Source organism: Ictidomys tridecemlineatus, chromosome 10 (assembly GCF_052094955.1).
Source record: "Ictidomys tridecemlineatus isolate mIctTri1 chromosome 10, mIctTri1.hap1, whole genome shotgun sequence".
NCBI lineage: Eukaryota > Metazoa > Chordata > Mammalia > Rodentia > Sciuridae > Ictidomys > Ictidomys tridecemlineatus.
In genome coordinates this window covers 9561164-9581361 of record NC_135486.1, presented here as the reverse complement: position 1 = coordinate 9581361, position 20198 = coordinate 9561164, and positions in this window count along the sequence as shown.

The following is a 20198-nucleotide window of genomic DNA, read 5'->3' as shown; positions in this document are numbered from 1 at the left end:
AATGTTTTGAACAACCAATAAAAAAAGAAAAAGAAATTTTTAAAAAGTCGTTTTCTGACATAAATATTGCAAGTATTCCCTCCTAACCTATAGCTTGAATTTTCATTTTCAACAGCACCTTTTCTTCTTTTAATGTACTTATTTATTCTAATTTGTTATATATGACAGCAGAATGCATTTCAATTCATGTTACACATATAGAGCACATTTTTTCATGTCTCTGGTGATTCACAAAGTAACGTCACACCATTCGTGTCTTTATACATGTACTTAGGGTAATGATGTCCATCTCATTGCACCATCTTTCCTATCTCCATGCCTCCTCCCTCCCCCTCCCTCTCCTTTGCCCTAACTGAAGTTCCTCCATTCTTCCCATGCTCCTATAACCCCCATTATGGATCAGCATCCACATATCAGAGAAAATATTTAGTGTTTGGTTTGGGGGGATTGGCTTATTTCACTTAGCATGATATTCTCCAACTCCATCCATTTACCTGCAAATGCCACGATTTTATTCTCTTTTAATGCTGAGAAATATTCCGTTGTGTATATATAGCACAGTTCCTTAATTTCTTTATCCATTCACCCATTGAAGGGTATCTAGGTTGATTCCATAATTTAGCTATGGTTAATTGTGCTGCTATAAACACTGATGTGGCTCCATCGCCATAGTATACTGTTTTTAAGTTCTTTGGATATAAACCAAGGAGTGGGATAGCTGGGTCAAATGGGAGTTTCATTCCAAGTTTTCTAAGGAATCTCCATATGGCTTTCCAGATGGTTGCACCAATTTACAGTCTGATCAACAAGGTATAAGTGTGCTTTTCCCCCCACATCCCCACCAACACTTATTGTTGTTTGTATTCTTAATAGTTACCATTCTGACTGGAGTGAGATGAAATCTTAGAGTAGTTTTGATTTGCATTTCTCTAATTGCTAGAGATGTTGAACATTTTTTTCATATATTTGTTGATTGATTGTATACCATCATTTGAGAAGTATCTGTTCATTTTCTTGGCCCATTTACTGATTGGGTTATTTTGGGGGGGGGGTTGGTGTTAAGGTTTTGGGTCCTTTCTATATCCTTGAAATTAGTGCTCTATCTGATGTACATGTGGTAAAAATTTGTTCCCATTCTGTTGACTCTCTATTCACCTCACTGATTGTTTCTTTTGCTGAGAAGGTTTTAAGTTTGAATCCATCCCATTTATTGATTCTTGATTTTATTTCTTGCACTACAGGAGTCTTGTTAAGGAAGTTGGGGCCTAATCCAACAAGATGAAGATTTGGTCTTACTTTTTCTTCTATTAGGCACAGGGCTCTGGTCTAATTTCTAGGTCCTTGATCCACTTTGAATCGAGTTTTGTGCATGGTGAGAGATAGGGTCTTAATTTAATTTTGCTGCATATAGATTTCCAGTTCTCCCAGTACCATTTGTTGAAGAGGCTACCTTTTCTCCAATACATGTTTTTGGTGCCTGTGTCTAGTATGAATAACTGTACTTATGTGAGTTTGTCTCTGTGTCCTCTATTATATACCATTGTTCTACAAGTCTATTTTGATGCCAATACCATACCATTTTTGTTATTATGGCTCTGTAGTATAGTTTAAGGTCTGGTATGGTGATGCCACCTGCTTCACTCTTATTGCTAAGGATTGCTTTGGCTACTCTGGGTCTCTCATTTTTTCCCAGATGAATTTAATGACTGCTTTTTCTATTTTTATGAGGAATGTCATAGGGATTTTTATTGGAAATGCATTAAATCTCTATAATGCTTTTGATAGTATGATCATTTTGACAATATTAATTCTGCCTATCCAAGAGCAAGGGAGATCTTTCTATCTTCTAAGGTCTTCTTTAATTACTTTCTTTAGTGTTCTGTGATTTTCATTGTAGAAGTCTTTCACCTCTTTCATTAAGTTTATTCTCAAGTACTTTATTTTATTTTTGAGGCTATTGTAAATGGGATAGTTTTCCTAGTTCTCTTCCAGAGGATTTGTCACAGATGTACAGAAATGCCTTTGATTTATGGATGTTCACAAGTGCCTTTTCAAGAAAATATTTTATTTTGATAAAGGTAATTATCATTTATCTTTTATGTTTTATGCTTTCTATGTCAAAAAAATTTGTGATATCTCAAGGCTACAAAGAATTTTCTCTTTTGTTTTACCCTAGAAGTTTTATAGTCTTAGCTTTTATGTTAAGAACTATCATCCACTTCAAGTGAGTTAATGTTTTTGATACAATGTTTTTTTCCATATAAATATTTAATAGCTCTGGCACCACGTTTTTAAAGACTTCTCTTTCTCCCATTCAATTTCCTCAGTTCTTTTGTCAATCGTATATGTGGGGTTCTTCATCTGGACTCTATTTTGTTCATGAACCATCTCTACATGAATACCACAATATTCTGAATACCACATCTCTGTAGTAATACTTAAAATCAGATAATGCAAGTCTTTCTACTTTATTTTTTCAAAATTGTATATATTTTGCAATATTTATTGCAATATATATATATATATACACACATATATGCACACACACAGATATATGAGATTATATATATATATATATATTTATATTGCACACTACTCAGAGTTCTCCAGAGAAACAGAACCAATAGATTGTATGCAGATAAACAGAAATAGATTTATTGTAAGTGATTGGTGCACATAATTATGGAAGGTAATGAGTCCCACAGGCTGCTGTTCGCAAGCTGGAGAAGCAAGAAAGCTGATGGTATGATTAAAGTCTAATCCTGAAGGCCTGGGTACCAAGGAAGCCAGTTAGTGTACATCTCAGTCAAAGCCCAAAGGCCAGAGAACCAAGAAAGCCATTTTCCAGGACCAGGAGAAACTGGATGTCCCAGGCTCAAGCAGAGAATAAACTCACTCTGTCCACCTTTTCATTTTGTTCAAGACCTCAATAGATTTGAGGATGCACCCTGGTGAGGATGGTCTTTGTTACTCAGCCTATTGATTACTTACCTCTTCCATAAATCATTATTTTACCACCTGACTGGGCATCCATTAACCCAGTCAAGTTTACACATAAAAATGACCATCACAACCAGCTAGCACTAACATTAAAATGTTGAATAGTTATGAAAACGAATGTTCTTGAGTTGTTTACAGTCTTAAGTGGAAAATATTCTAATGTTTCCCATTAAGTTTGATGCTCACAGGCTTTTTGTAGATGCCCTGTAAATCAGAAGTACAAAAAAAATGTTTCTATTTCTAGTTGATTGAGAATTTTGATCATTCTGTATTTCTTCAAATGTTTTTTGGTATCATAATTGTATTTTATTCTGAAATCTATTCTTTCTAATATTAGTATGGCAACTCTGGCACTTACTCAATTAGTGTTTGGATATTATATCTTTTCCTATCCTTTTACTTTTAATATATTTATGGCCTTACATTTAATGTATGCTTTTTATAGACAACATAAAGCAAGATTAGGAACTGTGGGTTCTTATTAATTTATTAATTCTGGTAATGTTAGTCCTAAAATTGAAGTGTTTTGAAAGTTTACAGTTAAAATGATCATTGTACGGTTAAGTTTGAATTGACTACCTTGATAATTGATTGCTTTTGTCCCGTTGACTCTTTCTGTTCTTCTTTTTCTTCCTTTTTTGGAATCAAATTAAATACTATATTTTTACAACTGGGTTTTCTCTCTGCTACTGGCTAATTAGTTCTACCTTTCTGCTATTTAGTTTTGTGTGTATATGAGTTTGCTAAAGAGCTTGAAATCTATATTTTCACTTATCACAGCTTGAATTTAGATGCTTATATAACATTTACATGAGTACTCTTCCAATCCCTCCTTCTCATTTCTTATACTATTATATAGTTTACATCTGCATTTATTGTAAACAGTGTATTTCTAGTTTTGCTTCAAATAGTGAATTATCTTTTGAATTAATCTAAAAATATTTTTAATTTACCCACATATTAACAATTTGTTGAGATCTTTATTTCTTTCTGTACCTCTAAATTTCTCCCTCAAAAACGTCTTTTAATTTTTTTTTTATAGTTCAAATCTCCTGGATACAAATTATTTCAGCTTTTGCCTAAAAGCCATTATTTTTTTTGACAGTTTAATGTTTTTTTTATTAAGCCAAAGAATAAACAGTAGGTCAATGACAAAGTTGTGAATCTGCTTCATGTGAGGCCATTCTTATATGTAACTCTTATTTGATTGAAATAAAATCTAAAGCAAACATAAAATTAAAAATCATATTTACATCAGGAAGTGATAAAATCTTTTGGACAGAAGAAATACACAAAGGTTTAATACACATAGGTTTACACATGAACACACAATCACATAGTTTACATGACTCAAAACACTATATTATCAACCAATTATGGAAATAATATTCTGTATGCTATTCAGCCATTTAAAAGCCATTATTTAACCTCCATTTAATACAGAATTTTAGTTGGACAGGATACTTTCTTTTGTTTGAATATTTTTTTAAGTTTCAGCACTTTAAAAGGTGGTATTCTACTACCACCTTTTAAATTTTCAAATTTAAATTTTTCTAGACGAGAAAACTGTGGCAACACTTACCCTTGTTTCTTTTCATAACATGCTTTCCCTTCTCTGCCTACTTTTTAAGGTTTTTCTCTAAATCACTACTTTTATAAATTTGGTTATGATGTGTTAAAGGGGTTTCTCAATGTTTATACTGCTCAAAGTTCTTGGAATTTCTCAGATATGAAGGCTTATAGTTTTCACCAAATTTGGAAATTTTCAGTCATTATTTTTAAAAATATTTTTCTGTCCTCCATCCTTTTGGAAATATAAATATATATGACTGCATGAAAATGTTTCAAAGTCATTGAAGCACCATTCATTAATTTTTTAGTTTGTTTTCCAAATATACTTCATTTTGGATTGTTTTCATTATTATATTTTCAAATTCAATTTTTTTTCCTACCTAATCCACTATTAATTCCAAACAGTGATTTTTCATTCCAGGTATTTTATTCTTAAAAATTAAAGTTTTTTATTTATATACTTCATTTTAGCATTGATATGTTTATATTTTTCTTTCAATAATTAAATATATTTATAGTATTTGTTTTAAATATTCTTATTTGCTAATTTCATCATTTCTGTCATTCTAGGGATGCTTATAGTGACTGGTCACTTTTTTACTGGATGTGGTTTATATTTTTCTATCTTCAGATGGTTACTAATTTTCAATTGAATATTGAACTTTCTTTTTGAATGCTGGATTTTGTGGTTTTCCTTTAAAGAGTGTTGAGCTTTATTCTGGTATGAATTGCATTGCTTAAAGTCAGCGAGGTCTTTTTGAAGGTTGTTTTTAAGCTTTATAAAGTGGGTCCTGAGCAGCCTTTACCCAAAGATATGTTAACCTATTAAGGCATGGCCCCTCTGAGGTTACAACTAAATGCCCCAACATTTTAACAAATTCTCTCCATTCCAACTGCTCAGAACTTGGACACCTTGCAGCCATGTATGAGCTCTGGAAATCTTTCAGCTTATAGCACCTTCCTCATGCTTTGACTGACCTCATGGATTTTTGCCCTTTGTGTACACTGCTAAGTATTCAGCAGCAGACCAATGGGAATCCCTGTGAAAGATATGGGCCTATTTTCTTATGACTCCCTCTTTTCCAATAGGGTCCCAATAATTCCAGTTCCTCAGCAACCGCTCTCTTTATCTCTGCAATTGAGCAATTCTGCAATGCTCTGCCTGGGATCCTTACCTTTGAACTAGGGATAGAAAGCGCCTTCAGACATAAAGCTGGGAAATCTTAGGCCTACTTCACTTGTTTCTCTACTTTCAGGGGTCACAGCTTCAGGTTGCCTGCTTTCTTCCATTCAAAAAAAGTTGCCTCATGTACTTTATCCAATCTTTTAGTTGTTTTTGATGAGAGGGGAAATCTGCACCCAGTTATTCTGCCATTTGCCCCAATGCATGCTTGTTTGTTTTACAAGCATGAATGTATTTATTTCTTTGATCTGGGGACAAAATAGCCTGGGAAAGTTTAAAAGAATTTATTAAACTGAATGAAAATGTTATAGATGTCAATGAGTATCATGTTATATTATTTTGGTTGGTTTTAAAAAATTATTTGATTAAATACATTTTGGAAGAGGAATCAGGAAAGATAAGGTCACTGGAAAACCATCTCACAACAAGAAGAACTATTTTGTTAAATATTTTCACATTCTTTGGCAACTCCTTAGGTTGCTTCCAACATCAAGTAGGATAGGCAAGATCATTCTTGTAACCAATAGTGGTTACTTGAAATAACCAAGTTTTATTCTCACACATGCTATCTATTCATTATGGATGGATTACAAGTCAGCCATACCATCTTCATGCTGTTACTCAGAAGAAGTATTTCCTTTATGAGACTCAGTTTTATGACTGAGGAAAATAGACATGGAAAACCATAATATGACCCTTAGAACTTCTGCCTTGAAAATGACAATCTGCCTACCCTGCATTGGCTAAAGCAACTCACGTGGTCACACATTACTTAAATAAACCAAGAATATAAAATCTGTCTACAGGGAGGAGAACCACAGGAAGAGGCCAAAATACATTACACATGTTTGTACATCTTCTGGTACTCCTATACACAGAATGTCATCTTCTATTTTGGATTAGTTCTTACAAAAGAGCTAGACAGCAATAGGAAGTAAATCAACACATCTAAATGTGGCTTTCATCCAGAAACTGTACTGTCTTGCACTAAGATGACCACCAAGGCCATTACCAAAAATAGCAGGCAGCTACGCCTGCTGATATACGAAGACCTCCAAAACATACTAATCAAATGAAGATAAGATACACGCTAGTGTATATGATGTACTTTCATGAAAGCAAAGCAAAGAATATATTTGTATATTTGCAAATGTGTGCTTGGAAATATTCTAAAAGAATGCATAGGAAGGCAGACACTGTTACCCCAATGCCCTCCTACTATCCCCTAGAGGTCTTTTCTCCTAGCATGGCTGCCACTAGCACCTGGAGGTCTTCTCTCTGGGCACCACTATCACTGGTGTTTCTGCCACCAATAAGTTCTCCAAGTGCCCCTGTTGATGACCCACCACCCACTGCTGATCTGCTGTTGCCACTGCTAGAATGCCTACAGGTTTGGTTACAGGCGGCCACCTCCATCTTTGGACACTGGCCAGTACCTGGAGGGCCAGGGGGCCAACAACTGCCAGTCATAGGGGGCCATTTGCTACCACTGTCATCTCAAGGCACAACCACCTCTAATTGGGGACACTGGCCAGGAACTGGAGGTCCAGTGTCAGAGTTCCTACAGGATTGGCTGTGCCTGGAGCCTTCCTGTTGGGTGTGCTGGTGACTGCCATTTTGCAGCTTCTTTTCAGGGTGGCTCCTCTATGTAAGTGCATCCTTGGTGGTCTCTCTGCAAATTGGAACAGCACTGAGATCTTGGGACTGCAACATGGCCAAGCCTGAATATCTGAAGCCCAGACCAGTAACTGGGTCTGTGAGGACCAGTCTGGGCTTGGCAATCCCATGAAGAATCAGAGACAGGACTGAGAAAACTTTGAACTCTGAAGCAAACAGTTGTCCAGTTTTCCACTGAGTTTTATTGTTTTGTTTTTAAATATATATTTTTTTATCTTCTCTGACATCTCTACTATTTTTGGGACCAAGTATTTTGTGCATCAGTTTGTTCAGAACTGTGGTTAATGGATGGTATTTTGCAGTTTTGATGTGTATTCTTATATTTTTAATTTTTTATTACATATATTTTTCCTCTTACTTGTCTGTTTTCCTGGACTCTCTCTCTCTTTCTTCTCCCCCTAACAATGAGTCTCTTTCAATTCCTCTTCCACCTTACTATGGATTTTTGCTTCTGGCATCTCTCCTGATCCCTCATAAACATCATGTCCTACATCACTTCTATTTTCTCTTTGTCTAACATTTGAAATTGTGAACCCTTATAATAAATTTGCTGTGTTTAATGTGGACAGTAATTGAACCCATTGCTTCTGTTTGTTGTGAGAAAACTGTGGAAGTTTTGATAGGATCTAGATGGTTTGGAACTGTGATTTGTCTGCATTGGGTGCTGTTGATATTGGTCTCCCTATTTGAAGGCAAGGTGCTGGAAACCTTCAGGGACACCACAAGTCTGGAGAGTAGAATTTGTGCTGCCTTATGTCCATATTGCTAGATTGGAAAACACATAAACAACATGAAATAACACGGGAATACAGTGTCCCAAACAAACTAAGATGCTCCAATGACAGAATACACTGACAACAGGGTAGAACAAATGTCAGAGAAGAAGTTAAAAATGTACATAGTTAAACAGATCTGTGAAATAAAGGAGTGAAAGAAAAAATAAGGAAATGAAAAATCACTTCAATAAAGAGTTAGAGATTGTGAAAAAAATAAGCATAAATCCTTGAAATGAAGGAATCAATAAACTAAATTATAAACTCAATAGAAAGCATCACCAATAGACTAGATTACTCAGAAGTCAGAACGTCAGGCAATGAAGACAAAATATACAATCTTGAAAAAAGAGTTGACCACAGAGAGAAAATATTAAGAAATCATGAACAGAACATCCAAATTATGGGAAAACATGAAAAGACCAAATTTAAGAGTTACTGGAATAGATGAAGGAACAGAGATACAAACCAAAGGAATACACAATCTTTTAATGATATAATGTGAGAAAATTTCCCAAACCTAAAGAATGAAATAGAAAACAAAATATAAGAGGCTTACAGGACCCCAAATGTACAAAAATTACAGCAGACCCACACCAGGACACATTATAATGAGACTAACACAGAGAATAGAGATAAAATGTTAAATCTGTGAAAGAAAAAAAATTGCATATAAGAGGAAATCAATTCAGATCTCACCTGCTTTCTCAACCCAGACCCTCAAAGTTAGGAGACCCTGGGATAATATATCTCAAGCTCTGAAAGAAAATGGATGCTAAACAAGAATTTTAAATTTTAAATCAAAATTATAGCAAAATTAAATTTCAGATTTGAAGATAAAATTAAAACCTTCCATGATAAACAAAAGTTAAAAGAATTCATAACTGGAAAATTCACAACAGAACATTCTCAACTAAATATTCCATGAGGATGAATTGAGGAAAAAAATGTGAAAACCAGAAAAGAGAAGAATAACACTAAAGGAATAGTCAATCAAAGAAGAAACTAAGTAAAAAAAAATAGAACAAAATAACTAGGAACACAAATCATATCTCAATAATAACTTTGAACATTAATGGCCTAAACTCATCAATCAAAAGACATAGACTGGCAGATTGGATTAAAACACAAAACCCAACAATATACTGTCTCCAAGAAACTCCCATCACAGGCAAAGACATCCACAGACTGAAAGTGAAAGGATGGGAAAAAAACATATGATTCATATGGATAGCATAAACAAGCAGGGGTTTCTATCCTCTTATCAGATAAAGTGGACTTCAAGCCAAAGTTAATCATAAGGGACAAAGAAGGACATTTTATACTTCTTAAGGAAATAATCCATCAACAAGACATAACAATCTTTATGTTTATGCCCCAAACAATGGAGCGTCTACATACATCAAACAAACCCTTCTTAACTTCAAGAATCAAATAGACCACAAAACAATAATATTGGAACACCTCTCTCACTACTCAATAGATCTTCCAAATAAAAACCAAAGAAACTCTAGATCTAAATAATACAATCAATAATTTAGAATTAACAGATCCATCAATGAGCAAATATACTTTCTTCTCAGCAGCACATAGATCCTTCTCTAAAATAGACCATATCTTATGCCATAAAGCAACTCTTAGCAAACACAAAAAAATAAAAAATAAAAGAGAATCAATACTCTGAATCCCATCAGATCATAGCAGAATGAAATTAGAAATCAATGATAGAATAAAAAATAGAAGCTACTCTCACATATGGAGACTAAGTAATATTGAATGATGAATGGATAACAGAAGAAATCAGAGAAGAAATAAAAAAAATACTTAGAGATAAATGAGAACACCAATACAACATATCAAAATCTCTGGGACACCATGAAGGCAGTGCTAAGAGGAGAAAAGTTCATTTCATTGAGCTCATTCATTAAAAGGATAAAAAGTCAACAAATAAATGACCTAACATTACAAATCAAATCCCTAGGGAAAAAAAACAAAAACAAATCAACACCCAAAACAGTAGCAGACAGGAAATAATTAAAATCATAGATGTAGTCAATGAAATTGAAACAAAAGAAACAATTGAAAAAATTGACAAAACAAAAATTGGTTCTCTGAAAAAATAAATAAAATTGTTAACCCTTAGCCATGCTAATGAAGAGAAAAAGAGAAAAAACTCAAATTACTAAAATACATGATGAAAAAGGAAATATCACAATGGACATGACTAAAATACAGAAGATCATTAGAAAATATTTTGAAAATTTATACTCCAATAAAGTAGAAAACCTTAAAGACATTGACAAATTTCTAGAAACATATGACCTACCCAAACTGAATCAAGAGGACAGACACAATATAAACAGATGAATTACAAGTAATGAAATAGAAAACACCAACAAAAGCCTACAAATCAAGAAAACCTTGGACCAGACGGATTCTCAGGCAAAAGAAAGAAATTGAAGAAGACCTTAGAAGATGGAACCATCTCTTGTGCTTTTGGATAGGCAGAATTAATATTGCCAAAATGGCCATACAATAACTTCAAAGAATTAACATCAACACTCCTCAAAGTATTCCATGAATCGAGTAGGAGGGAACCCTCCAAACTCATTCTATAAGGCTAATATCACCCTGACATTCAAACCAGACAAAGGCACATCAAAGAAAGAAAACTTCAGAAAAATATCCCTGATGAACATAGATGCAAAAATTCTCAATAAAATTCTGGCAAATCACATATAAAAACACATTAAAAAGATAGTGCACCACAATCCTGTATGGTTCATCCCAGGGATGCAAGGTTGGTTCAACATATGGAAATCAATAAACATAATTCATCACATCAATAGAATTAAAAACAAGAATCATATGATCATCTTGACAAATGCAGAAAAAAATATTTGCTAAAATACAGTACCCTTTCAAAACACTAGAAAAAGTAGAGATGGTAGGAATATATTCAACATCATAAAAGCTATATATGCTAAACCCAAGGGCAACATCATTCTAAGTGGAGTAAATTGTAAGTATTCCCTCTAAAAACTGGAACAAGACCACTGCTATTTAACATCATCCTTGAAATCCTAGCCAGAGCAATTAGACAAGAGAAAGAAATTAAAGGGATATGAATAGGAAAAAAAAGAACTCAACCTATCACTATTTGTCAATGACATAGTTCTATATTTAGAAGAGCCAAAAAATCCACCAGAAAACTTCTAAAAATCATAAATGAACTCAGCAAAGAAGCAAGTTATAAAATCAACACCCATAAATCAAATGAGTTCCTATACAACAGTGATGAATCTACTGAAAGAGAAATTAGGAAAGCTACCTCATTCACAATAGCTTAAAGAAAAAAAAAACTTGTTAATCAATCTAACAAAAGAGGTAAAAGACCTCTACAATGAAAATTACAGAACACAAAAGAAAGAAATTGAAGAAGACCTTAGAAGATGGAACGATCTCTCATGCTTTTGAATAGGCAGAATTAATATTGTCAAAATGGCCATACTACCATTATATAAATTTAATGCCATTCCAATTAAAATCTCAACTATGTTCTTCATAGAACTAGCAAAAGCAATCATGAAATTCATTTGTAAAAATTAAAAAAAAACAGAATAGCCAAAGCAATCCTTAGCAAGAAGAGTGAAGCAGGAGGCATCACAATATCAGACCTTAAACTATACTATAGAGCCATATTAACAAAAACATCATGGTGTTGGCACCAAAACAGACACATAGACGAACTATACAAAATAGAAGTCACAGAGACAAATCCACATAAATACAGCTATCTCATACTAGAAAAAGGCACCAAAAAAATTCACTGGAGAAAAGATAGCCTATTTAATAAATAGTGCTGAGAAAATTGGAAATAGACATATAGCAAAATAAAATTAAACCCCTCTCACCGTGCAGGAAATTTAACTCAAAGTGTATCAAAGACTTAGGCACTAGACCAGATACCCTGTGCCCAATAGAAGAAAAAGTAGGCCCAAATCTTCACCATGTTGGCTTAGGATCTGACTTCCTTAACAAGACTCCTAAAGTGCAAGAAGTAAAATCAAGAATCAATAAATAAAATGGATTCAAACTGAAAAGCTTCTTCTCAGGAAAGGAAATAATGAATAATGTGGAGAGAGAGCCTACAGAATGGGAGAAACTTTTTACCACATGCACCTCATTTAGAGCATTCATTTCCAGCATACATAAAGAACTCAAAAAACTTTACACCAAAACCCAAATAACCCAATCAATAAATGGGTTAAGGAACAGAACAGGCACTTCACACACACACAGAAAAAGAAATACAATTGATCAACAAATAAATGAAAAAAATGATCAACATTTTAAACAATTAGAGGAATGTAAATCAAACTACTCTAAGATTTCATCTCACTCCATTCAAAATTATCAAGAATACAGACAACGATAAATGTTGGCAAGAATGTGGGGGGAAAGGGATACTCATACATTGCTAGTGGGAATGAAAATTGGTGTAACCATTATGGATAGTAATATGGAGATTCCTAAGAAAACTTGGAATGGAACCACCATTTGGCACAGCTATGTCACTTCTCGGTTTATACCCAAAAAACTTAAAATTACCATATTACAGTTATGTAGCTACATCAATGTTTATAGCAGCTCAATTCACAATAGATAAACTATGGAATCAATCTAGGTACCCTTCAACAGATGAATGGATTAAAAAAGGTATATGTGTGTGTATATATATATATATATATATATATATATATATATATATATATATATGATGGAATATTATTCATCCTTAAAGAAGAATGAAATTATGGCATTTGCCAGTAAATGGATGCAGCTGGAGAATATCATGCTAAGGGAAACAAGCCAATCCCAAAAAACCAAAAGCCAAATGTTTTCTCTGATAATGTGCTAATTCACAATGGTAAGGGGAGGGGCAGAGAGCTAGGGAAGAATAGAGTTACTTTAGATTACCTAGAAGGGAGTGAAGGGAGAGAAGTGGGAGTAGGAAGGATAGTAGAATGAATCAGACATCATTATCTTAAAGAACTTAAAAAACTTTATACATATATAACTATAGGAGTGGTGGGATTCTACACCATGTGTAAACAAAAGAATGAGAAATTATACTCCATTATATATGATGTATCAAAGTGCTTCTACTGTCATGTATAACTAAAACAAAAAAAATTTAAAAATGCTTAGGAAATTGATATTTCTAAAATAATATTCAGGAAAAATATTTTTTCTGGAAATTAATGCTGTAATCGGGATTGGAAGACACCTTTTCGACTATTTAAATTTTTTGAAAGGTGTTCATTATTTTCTTAACGACCTTTAAAAATCCCTCTATTAGCATATGCTGACAGCTTGATATCCGTGGCCCAATTTCCCCAAAATGTTCCAGTATATCACAGAGAGTAAGGACAGTGGCACACTTACAGAAGGACCACAGTGGAAATCAGAGACTCAATCCACAGTGAACTTGCAGAGCTACTTTAAGAAGTTCTTCCCCATTTCCAGAGATCTCCCTGATAAAAAAGAAAAAACATGAAATTAAACTGTCAAGTAGCTTTGTCAGGTGGGCACTTTTCGTCCCACACAGAAATGTTTAACTCATAATACACCCATAACAGAAACCAAGCAGGACTTAATGTTTATTTGTGCTATTCCTTTTCTATCAGGTTTTTCTCTCATGAAAACTGCTATTGATTAACTATTCTATTTCCTAATCTGAAGAGCCATTCTGCAGCATCTGCGTTCTTTGCGAGGGAAAATGGAAACACTTCAGAATGCCAAGAGTCAATCCCGTATCTACGTCTTCCAGTGAACATAGAACCACTTATCCCAGAATTCCTCCTTCACAGTATTCAAGTCATGACACCTATACTCAAGAATAAAGTCTATCCCACTCTGAAATAATGAAAACATTGACTAAGCAGTTCTCATTTTATGGTGTGAATCAGAAACTTTCAGAGATACATCTATGGATATGTTTTAAAGTTTTTGAAAATTCTTAAAATTCTTCTGTTTAGGAAGGAGGCAGAAGAATGGCCATTCAAAAATGCTTACATCCTAATCCCTGTCATCTGTCAATATGTTCTATGCAAACTACAAAAACAAATTACCTTATATGAAAATCAAGTTTGCAAGTGGAATTGCCATTGCTGTTTAGCTGTACTTAAATAGGAAGACTGTCCTAGATGATCCAAGTCAAGTGGCCCCAGTGTAATCAAAAGGTTCTCAAAAATGGAAATGGGAGGCAGAAGAGGAGTCACTGTCAGACTGATGACCAGCTGCTGCGGGCCTTGAACATGGAATGGACAAGGACCGACAGCCAAGGAATGCCAGCAGCCTCTCAACACTGTAATAGGCAAGGACAATGATGCTTCTTTGCGCCCCTAGAAGGAACATAGCCTCCCAACACTTTGATTTCAGCCCAGTGTAGTACAATGAAACCAATGTAGACTAATGACCTATGGAATTGAAGATGATATATTTTTTGTGTTCTTTTTTAAATTTGCAGCAATTTGTTTCAACAACAACAATATGAAAATAATATAATGCTTTTATTCCCTAGTTTTGTGTAAAGCACTGGAGTCTCATACTCAAGATATACACCACTTTTATTAACAAGCTTGGAAGAAAAACATGGGACATGGACTCCAAAGATATCTGATCATGTTATAAAACTTTCCTTCAAAGCAATTAAATGTTGAAACCCTTCTTGATAATCAAGCCACAAATGAACTTCAGAATCTTTAAGAAGAGGTCATGTTTCAACTGGATGTGAAACAAGTTGAAAGAAAAACAACTTGATCAACCATGCCATGCACAAGTCTTCCATACTGCTTACCTGCCTTTAACTGGAGAGATGACACTGTAGTCTTACCATCTCGCTCATACCTCCTGGAGCATAGCTCAGGGTTGTTATTCACTGTAAGTTTGACCAGATGCAATGTATTTCATCCAGAGTAGAGCAGGGCAGGATAATGATACTATTAAGAAAAATATGCACAAGCTTATTTAGCATTACCCATCTAAATAAATCTTTTCCCCTCAAAAATCTGGTCAATAATTGAATGTACCAATTATATTAACCACTTCAGGGAAGGAAGTTCTAGATAGAGGAAGTGTAACAGAATGGATGAGAATACAACTAGCTCCATCTCCATGCTCAGAGTTATGTAAAGGTTACTTGTCCCATACCAAATGCCTCATATGGACTCCCCTACACCATTTCAATTTAAAGATGTGTGAATATGAACTTCTCTGGGGGCATCTCCATTTTGTTCCAATGGTCTCAAATGAGCCATCTGACTTCTGGATAAATGTGCTGACAGATAATATATCTTGAGTCAGAGGGTAGGGGAAAAATGAAAAATAAAACTTGCAAGGCTTTTCTTATTGCTTAGTAGGTCATACCTACATTGTTGAATAAGCATCATTCCTGCTGATTTAACGGAGAACTAACCCCAGACGCCACTTTTTACACTACTGTAAGTGCATCACTTCTTCCCTTGTATATACCACAGGAGGTGGTCTTTTATTAGCAACCGTGAGGCTGAACTACAGTGCATTAATTTTATAAATGAGAAGTTGGCGTCACTATCACAAAAGATTCAGAGAGAGACTGAAGAGTGTGGCATTGCCATGGCGACCTGCTGGGAGGGGAGGGCCCTGGGGCACTGGATCACAGGAAACCCATTAGAGAGCTCCCCTCCTGAGACGTCTTGTTGTGTTTTACTCAACCACTTAAGGAATGAGCAGGGCCACAAAGCCAAGGAAGCAATCACTCTTTTCTGACTCTTACAAAGAATGAAATGGAGTCTCCCGGCTCCTCTACAACCATTTGCACTGACATAACCTCAAGAAAGGCTTCCCCATTTCTGACTGGAAAATTACATTAGCCAGAGAGAAAAGGCTTATAAATGTCAAGGGATATAGTAGTTCATTGTTAGCTTGTTTGCTCCCACTTTAAGTTCCTGTAGGTTTTTTTGTTTGTTTGTTTCATCAGTTTGGACAGATATAAGAGTATGAATTTTGGAGAAAAAGTAGCCTGAGGGATGGAAATGGGGATGAAGCAAGACAGGGCTACTTCACCTAGAAGAATTCTGAAGTAATAATATATTCTCTATAAAGACCTGTTATTCCTTAGTTGTTTGCAATTACCATTCAAAGTCATAGAAATGAATTATTAAGGGGCATAACTAAAAACTAGACATGTATTTGTTAGAATCACTAGCTTTTAAGAGAATAAAATCAGAAAAGACTTCGGGAATTTGCTTTGCTGCTGCTCCTTCTGTGCTTTTAACTTTTAGATTCAGTCCTCTGAATGGGTTTCTATTTATTTCACATATATATTTTTTATGGTTAACATTTATAAATGAGTAGGGTTGACAACAGTCAGTTAATGCTAACCAAGCAGTGTTCCAGGTACTAATATATAACAAAGGAAAACCAATTTGCTCAGACTATTAGCAAAGCAAAGCCATATTAGTCAATATTTTAAATGAGCTGCCTCAGGATGATTTCTCAAGGCCACGTTAAACAGACATGTTAGGCATTAGCCAATTAATATCGCTGACGTCAACAGTAACCATGGTTTGGGTCTATGCTATCACATAGGTTAGGGGAAATTGGTATTGAGTCATTACTTCCAGTAAGATCTGGTTATGTTTGATTTATTGCATGACTACAGAATGTACTTCTAATCTCAGCCAGAAATTTTTTTTTAATTCATGATGGTAAAAAGAGATTTGTGATAAAGAGGCCCAAATAACAATTACTATTATAAAATAGTACTAAGCTCATAAATCAGAGGTGATTGGTTATACATAGGTGTGCTGCAGTCTGGCTGGTTATACATAGGTGTACATAAATTGGGAGGTTTAAGTTTCCTTTGCAAATTGTTGTGGTATTAAAAAGTTATTAGAAATAAAATATATCAGGAAATTGATTTTTTTAGTGATCTAAAGTCACTTTTCCTTTTGTTTAGAAAAAAATTGTGTTCTTATATTACCCATAAAATCATTGTTTTTCTGATTCTTGAAATATAAAAAACTGGAAATGGAAACATGCATAGAAAAAATTCCAACTTGGGGATGAGCAAAGAAGCATAATACAGAAAGTTATTTTTACTGAGTTAGTGAAGCTTCACAACTTTCTACATACATTTACATATTTTTAAATGTGAAAATTTTCAAAAGTGTCATCTCTCCTTTGACTTGAGTGAATTTATCTACCTAGACACACACACTCATTTATCTTAGGATTCTTGTTTCTAATTAAATTGCAAAGAGCTGTAAATATTTCAAACCTAGAGCACGGTGTTCTCATTTATTATTGAAAGAACATGATAATCTCCAAATACATACATACACACAGAGACCCATCATTGACTCAGACTCAGGGAAATGCTGCAAGTATTTGTTCAGTTACCACGGGCCTGGAGAAGGATGGTGACCTATTCAAACCCAAAAGGTTATTAGTCACCCAATAAATTAAAAGCATGGGTTGGCCATTTGTCCAGGAAGGCCAGCCTGTGATGAGGCCAACCTTAAGCAAGTTCTCCTCTTTAAATCAGTCTTTCTAGCCTCAGGACCTTTGTGTGATGGGAGAAGTGGTGTAGAGGACAGCCATTGAAGGGGGCTGCCACCACTGTCTTCCCTCCCTAACCACAAGACATGTCTGGATTGGAAATCAAACTCAGGGATCATGGATACACTCCATGGAAGCAGAGTCAGAAGCAAACAGTGCTGTCCTTCTTTTCATTAATATCTACCTAAATGTATGTTTCCTGGCCCCAGGGTAAGCTTAAAATCACTTTCCCAAAATGCAATAAACTATCTTGAAGGTTTTTGTAGGTCTTTGAAAAAGTATGAGGCAGAACCTTAAGATGCAAGGATTGAGGTGATTAATATATACTCTGGGACCATGGCATGACTAGACATGTACCTCAAAATCCAAGCCAATCAAACTGAAACCTTGTTTACTATTAACTTAGTATATGCTAAACATAAAGATTAAGAAAACATAGTTGAAGTCACTTTAGTATACAATTATTTCCCCAAAATATGTTGCCCTGAACTAATTTCTGTGGTTGTAGAAATCGTAGGAAATGAATGGCCTACCCCATTGAGGGATGAGTTGCTCTTTTAACCAGATAGCCATTGTTCACATAGTCATGTCACCTGAGAGGTTCCCAATATGTTACCTAGAATTTGTTGCTTGGGTGCCAGCTGGAGAAAGACAATTTGCATTAGCAAAAGAAAATTTTTATCAAGAAAATGAAAATAAGTGAGAGAGGAAAGGAAGGGAAGAAGGAGAGAATGAAAAAGGGGGAGAAAGAATAGGGAGAAAGAAGGAAAAGAAAGAAAGGGAATACACTGACTTAAATAACCAAAATGTAGAAAGAATAGCCCAAGGTATGACTGGTACCAGAGACTTTCATGATGCTACTGGGTATTTGTCCTTGAAACTCTTCTCTCCACTTCTCTCTGTGTGGTAGTTTTTTCTGACCAGCATTTCTAACAAGCTGGGAGGCTAATCTGTAGCTTCAGATTTATATCCTCACAGTCTTAGAAAACCAAATTGCAAGCTCCAGCTACAAAAGTCCTCAGAAAAACTCTGTTGTGGCTTGTGGCAATAGCCTTCTGGCCAAGGAGAGAAGGTCTCATAGCAGTTAGCAGTTCCCAGAGTAGGCCTGACCAGGAATAGGTCTCAGAGAAGAGGAGAGAACTATGTCCAGAAGAAAGAAGATGTTATTGCAAACAAAATAGACAATGTCTACCCTACTTCTTGCACACACAACTTACAGATTCCAAAGACATCTTTAACTTTGAAAAGGATAATAATAGTTCTAGTTCTCCATCACTGTGTTCGATTCTGAGTACCTTGTTTCAAAAGGTGCCCACAGAGAGTCCAGAGAATGAACTAAAGCTTTGTACCTAGAAAAAGAGAACTGAAAACAGAGTAGATTTTAAAAAGTATTTCATGTAGAAGATAAAGCAATTTGCTCCAGGCTGCCTAATTTCAGGGGTCACTAATGTAATACATGCCTCTAGGACTCAGAAAGGTAACATAAGGGAGTGAAGCTAACTAGATGCTAGAAAAACAACACTGTGTGCATGATAATAAATAATAAGTAACACTCAGTCTCAAGATGTGGATACCCCTAGGGAGTGGAGGGCTGTGGAGAACAGGAGAACTTATGGTCCATCTAAAGAAGGCAGCACCCACCCACTTCCAGCTAAGCCCTGCCCTATAGGAATGTGGGTGTAGCATTGCAAGGTCCTTCTTTTTCAACAAGAGCCAGAAACCCTTTTTTATGTGAAATCATTCAATTTCCTCAATAATGACTCATTATTTTTTTAAAATGAGCCTAAACAAAACACAGTTTTGAAAGAGATACCCATGAAACCTCAGTCTGAAATCTCTGCTCTAGAAAGTAAAACTAGATAGATCTAGGGACTCAAAGTTCTTGAGAGACAGGTTTTTAGTATAATCTATACATATTTTAGTAACTAGAACTATTTAATCATTATATAGTAGACACTGTGAGACAAAAGGTGCCCCAACTTGGGAAGGATGTAAATAGAAGCTGATGACCATCATTGTGGAATAACAGATAAATCCTGCATTAGGTAAAGAAGCCCAAGATGAGTCTTATAGATTGACTCTGAAATTGTTAAAACAAGCTCAGAATATGTTCTCCAAAAGGGATTCAACAGAAGTAGAGACAAATATACAAGAAAATGGGTGGAACTGAGAGAATACTATGTTAAGTAAAATAAAACAAGACTCAGAAAGTGAAGAGTCCTCTATTTTACATGTGTGGAAGCTAGGTAGAAAAGGAAGGAAAAGGAGGGGCAGATCTCATAAAAATAGAAGGATGACCAGTAGAGTAGAGGAAAGGGACCAGAGGAAGAGGGACTGGGTGGAGGAAGGGAAAGGACTGAGGAATGAAATTGACCAGATTATGTTAG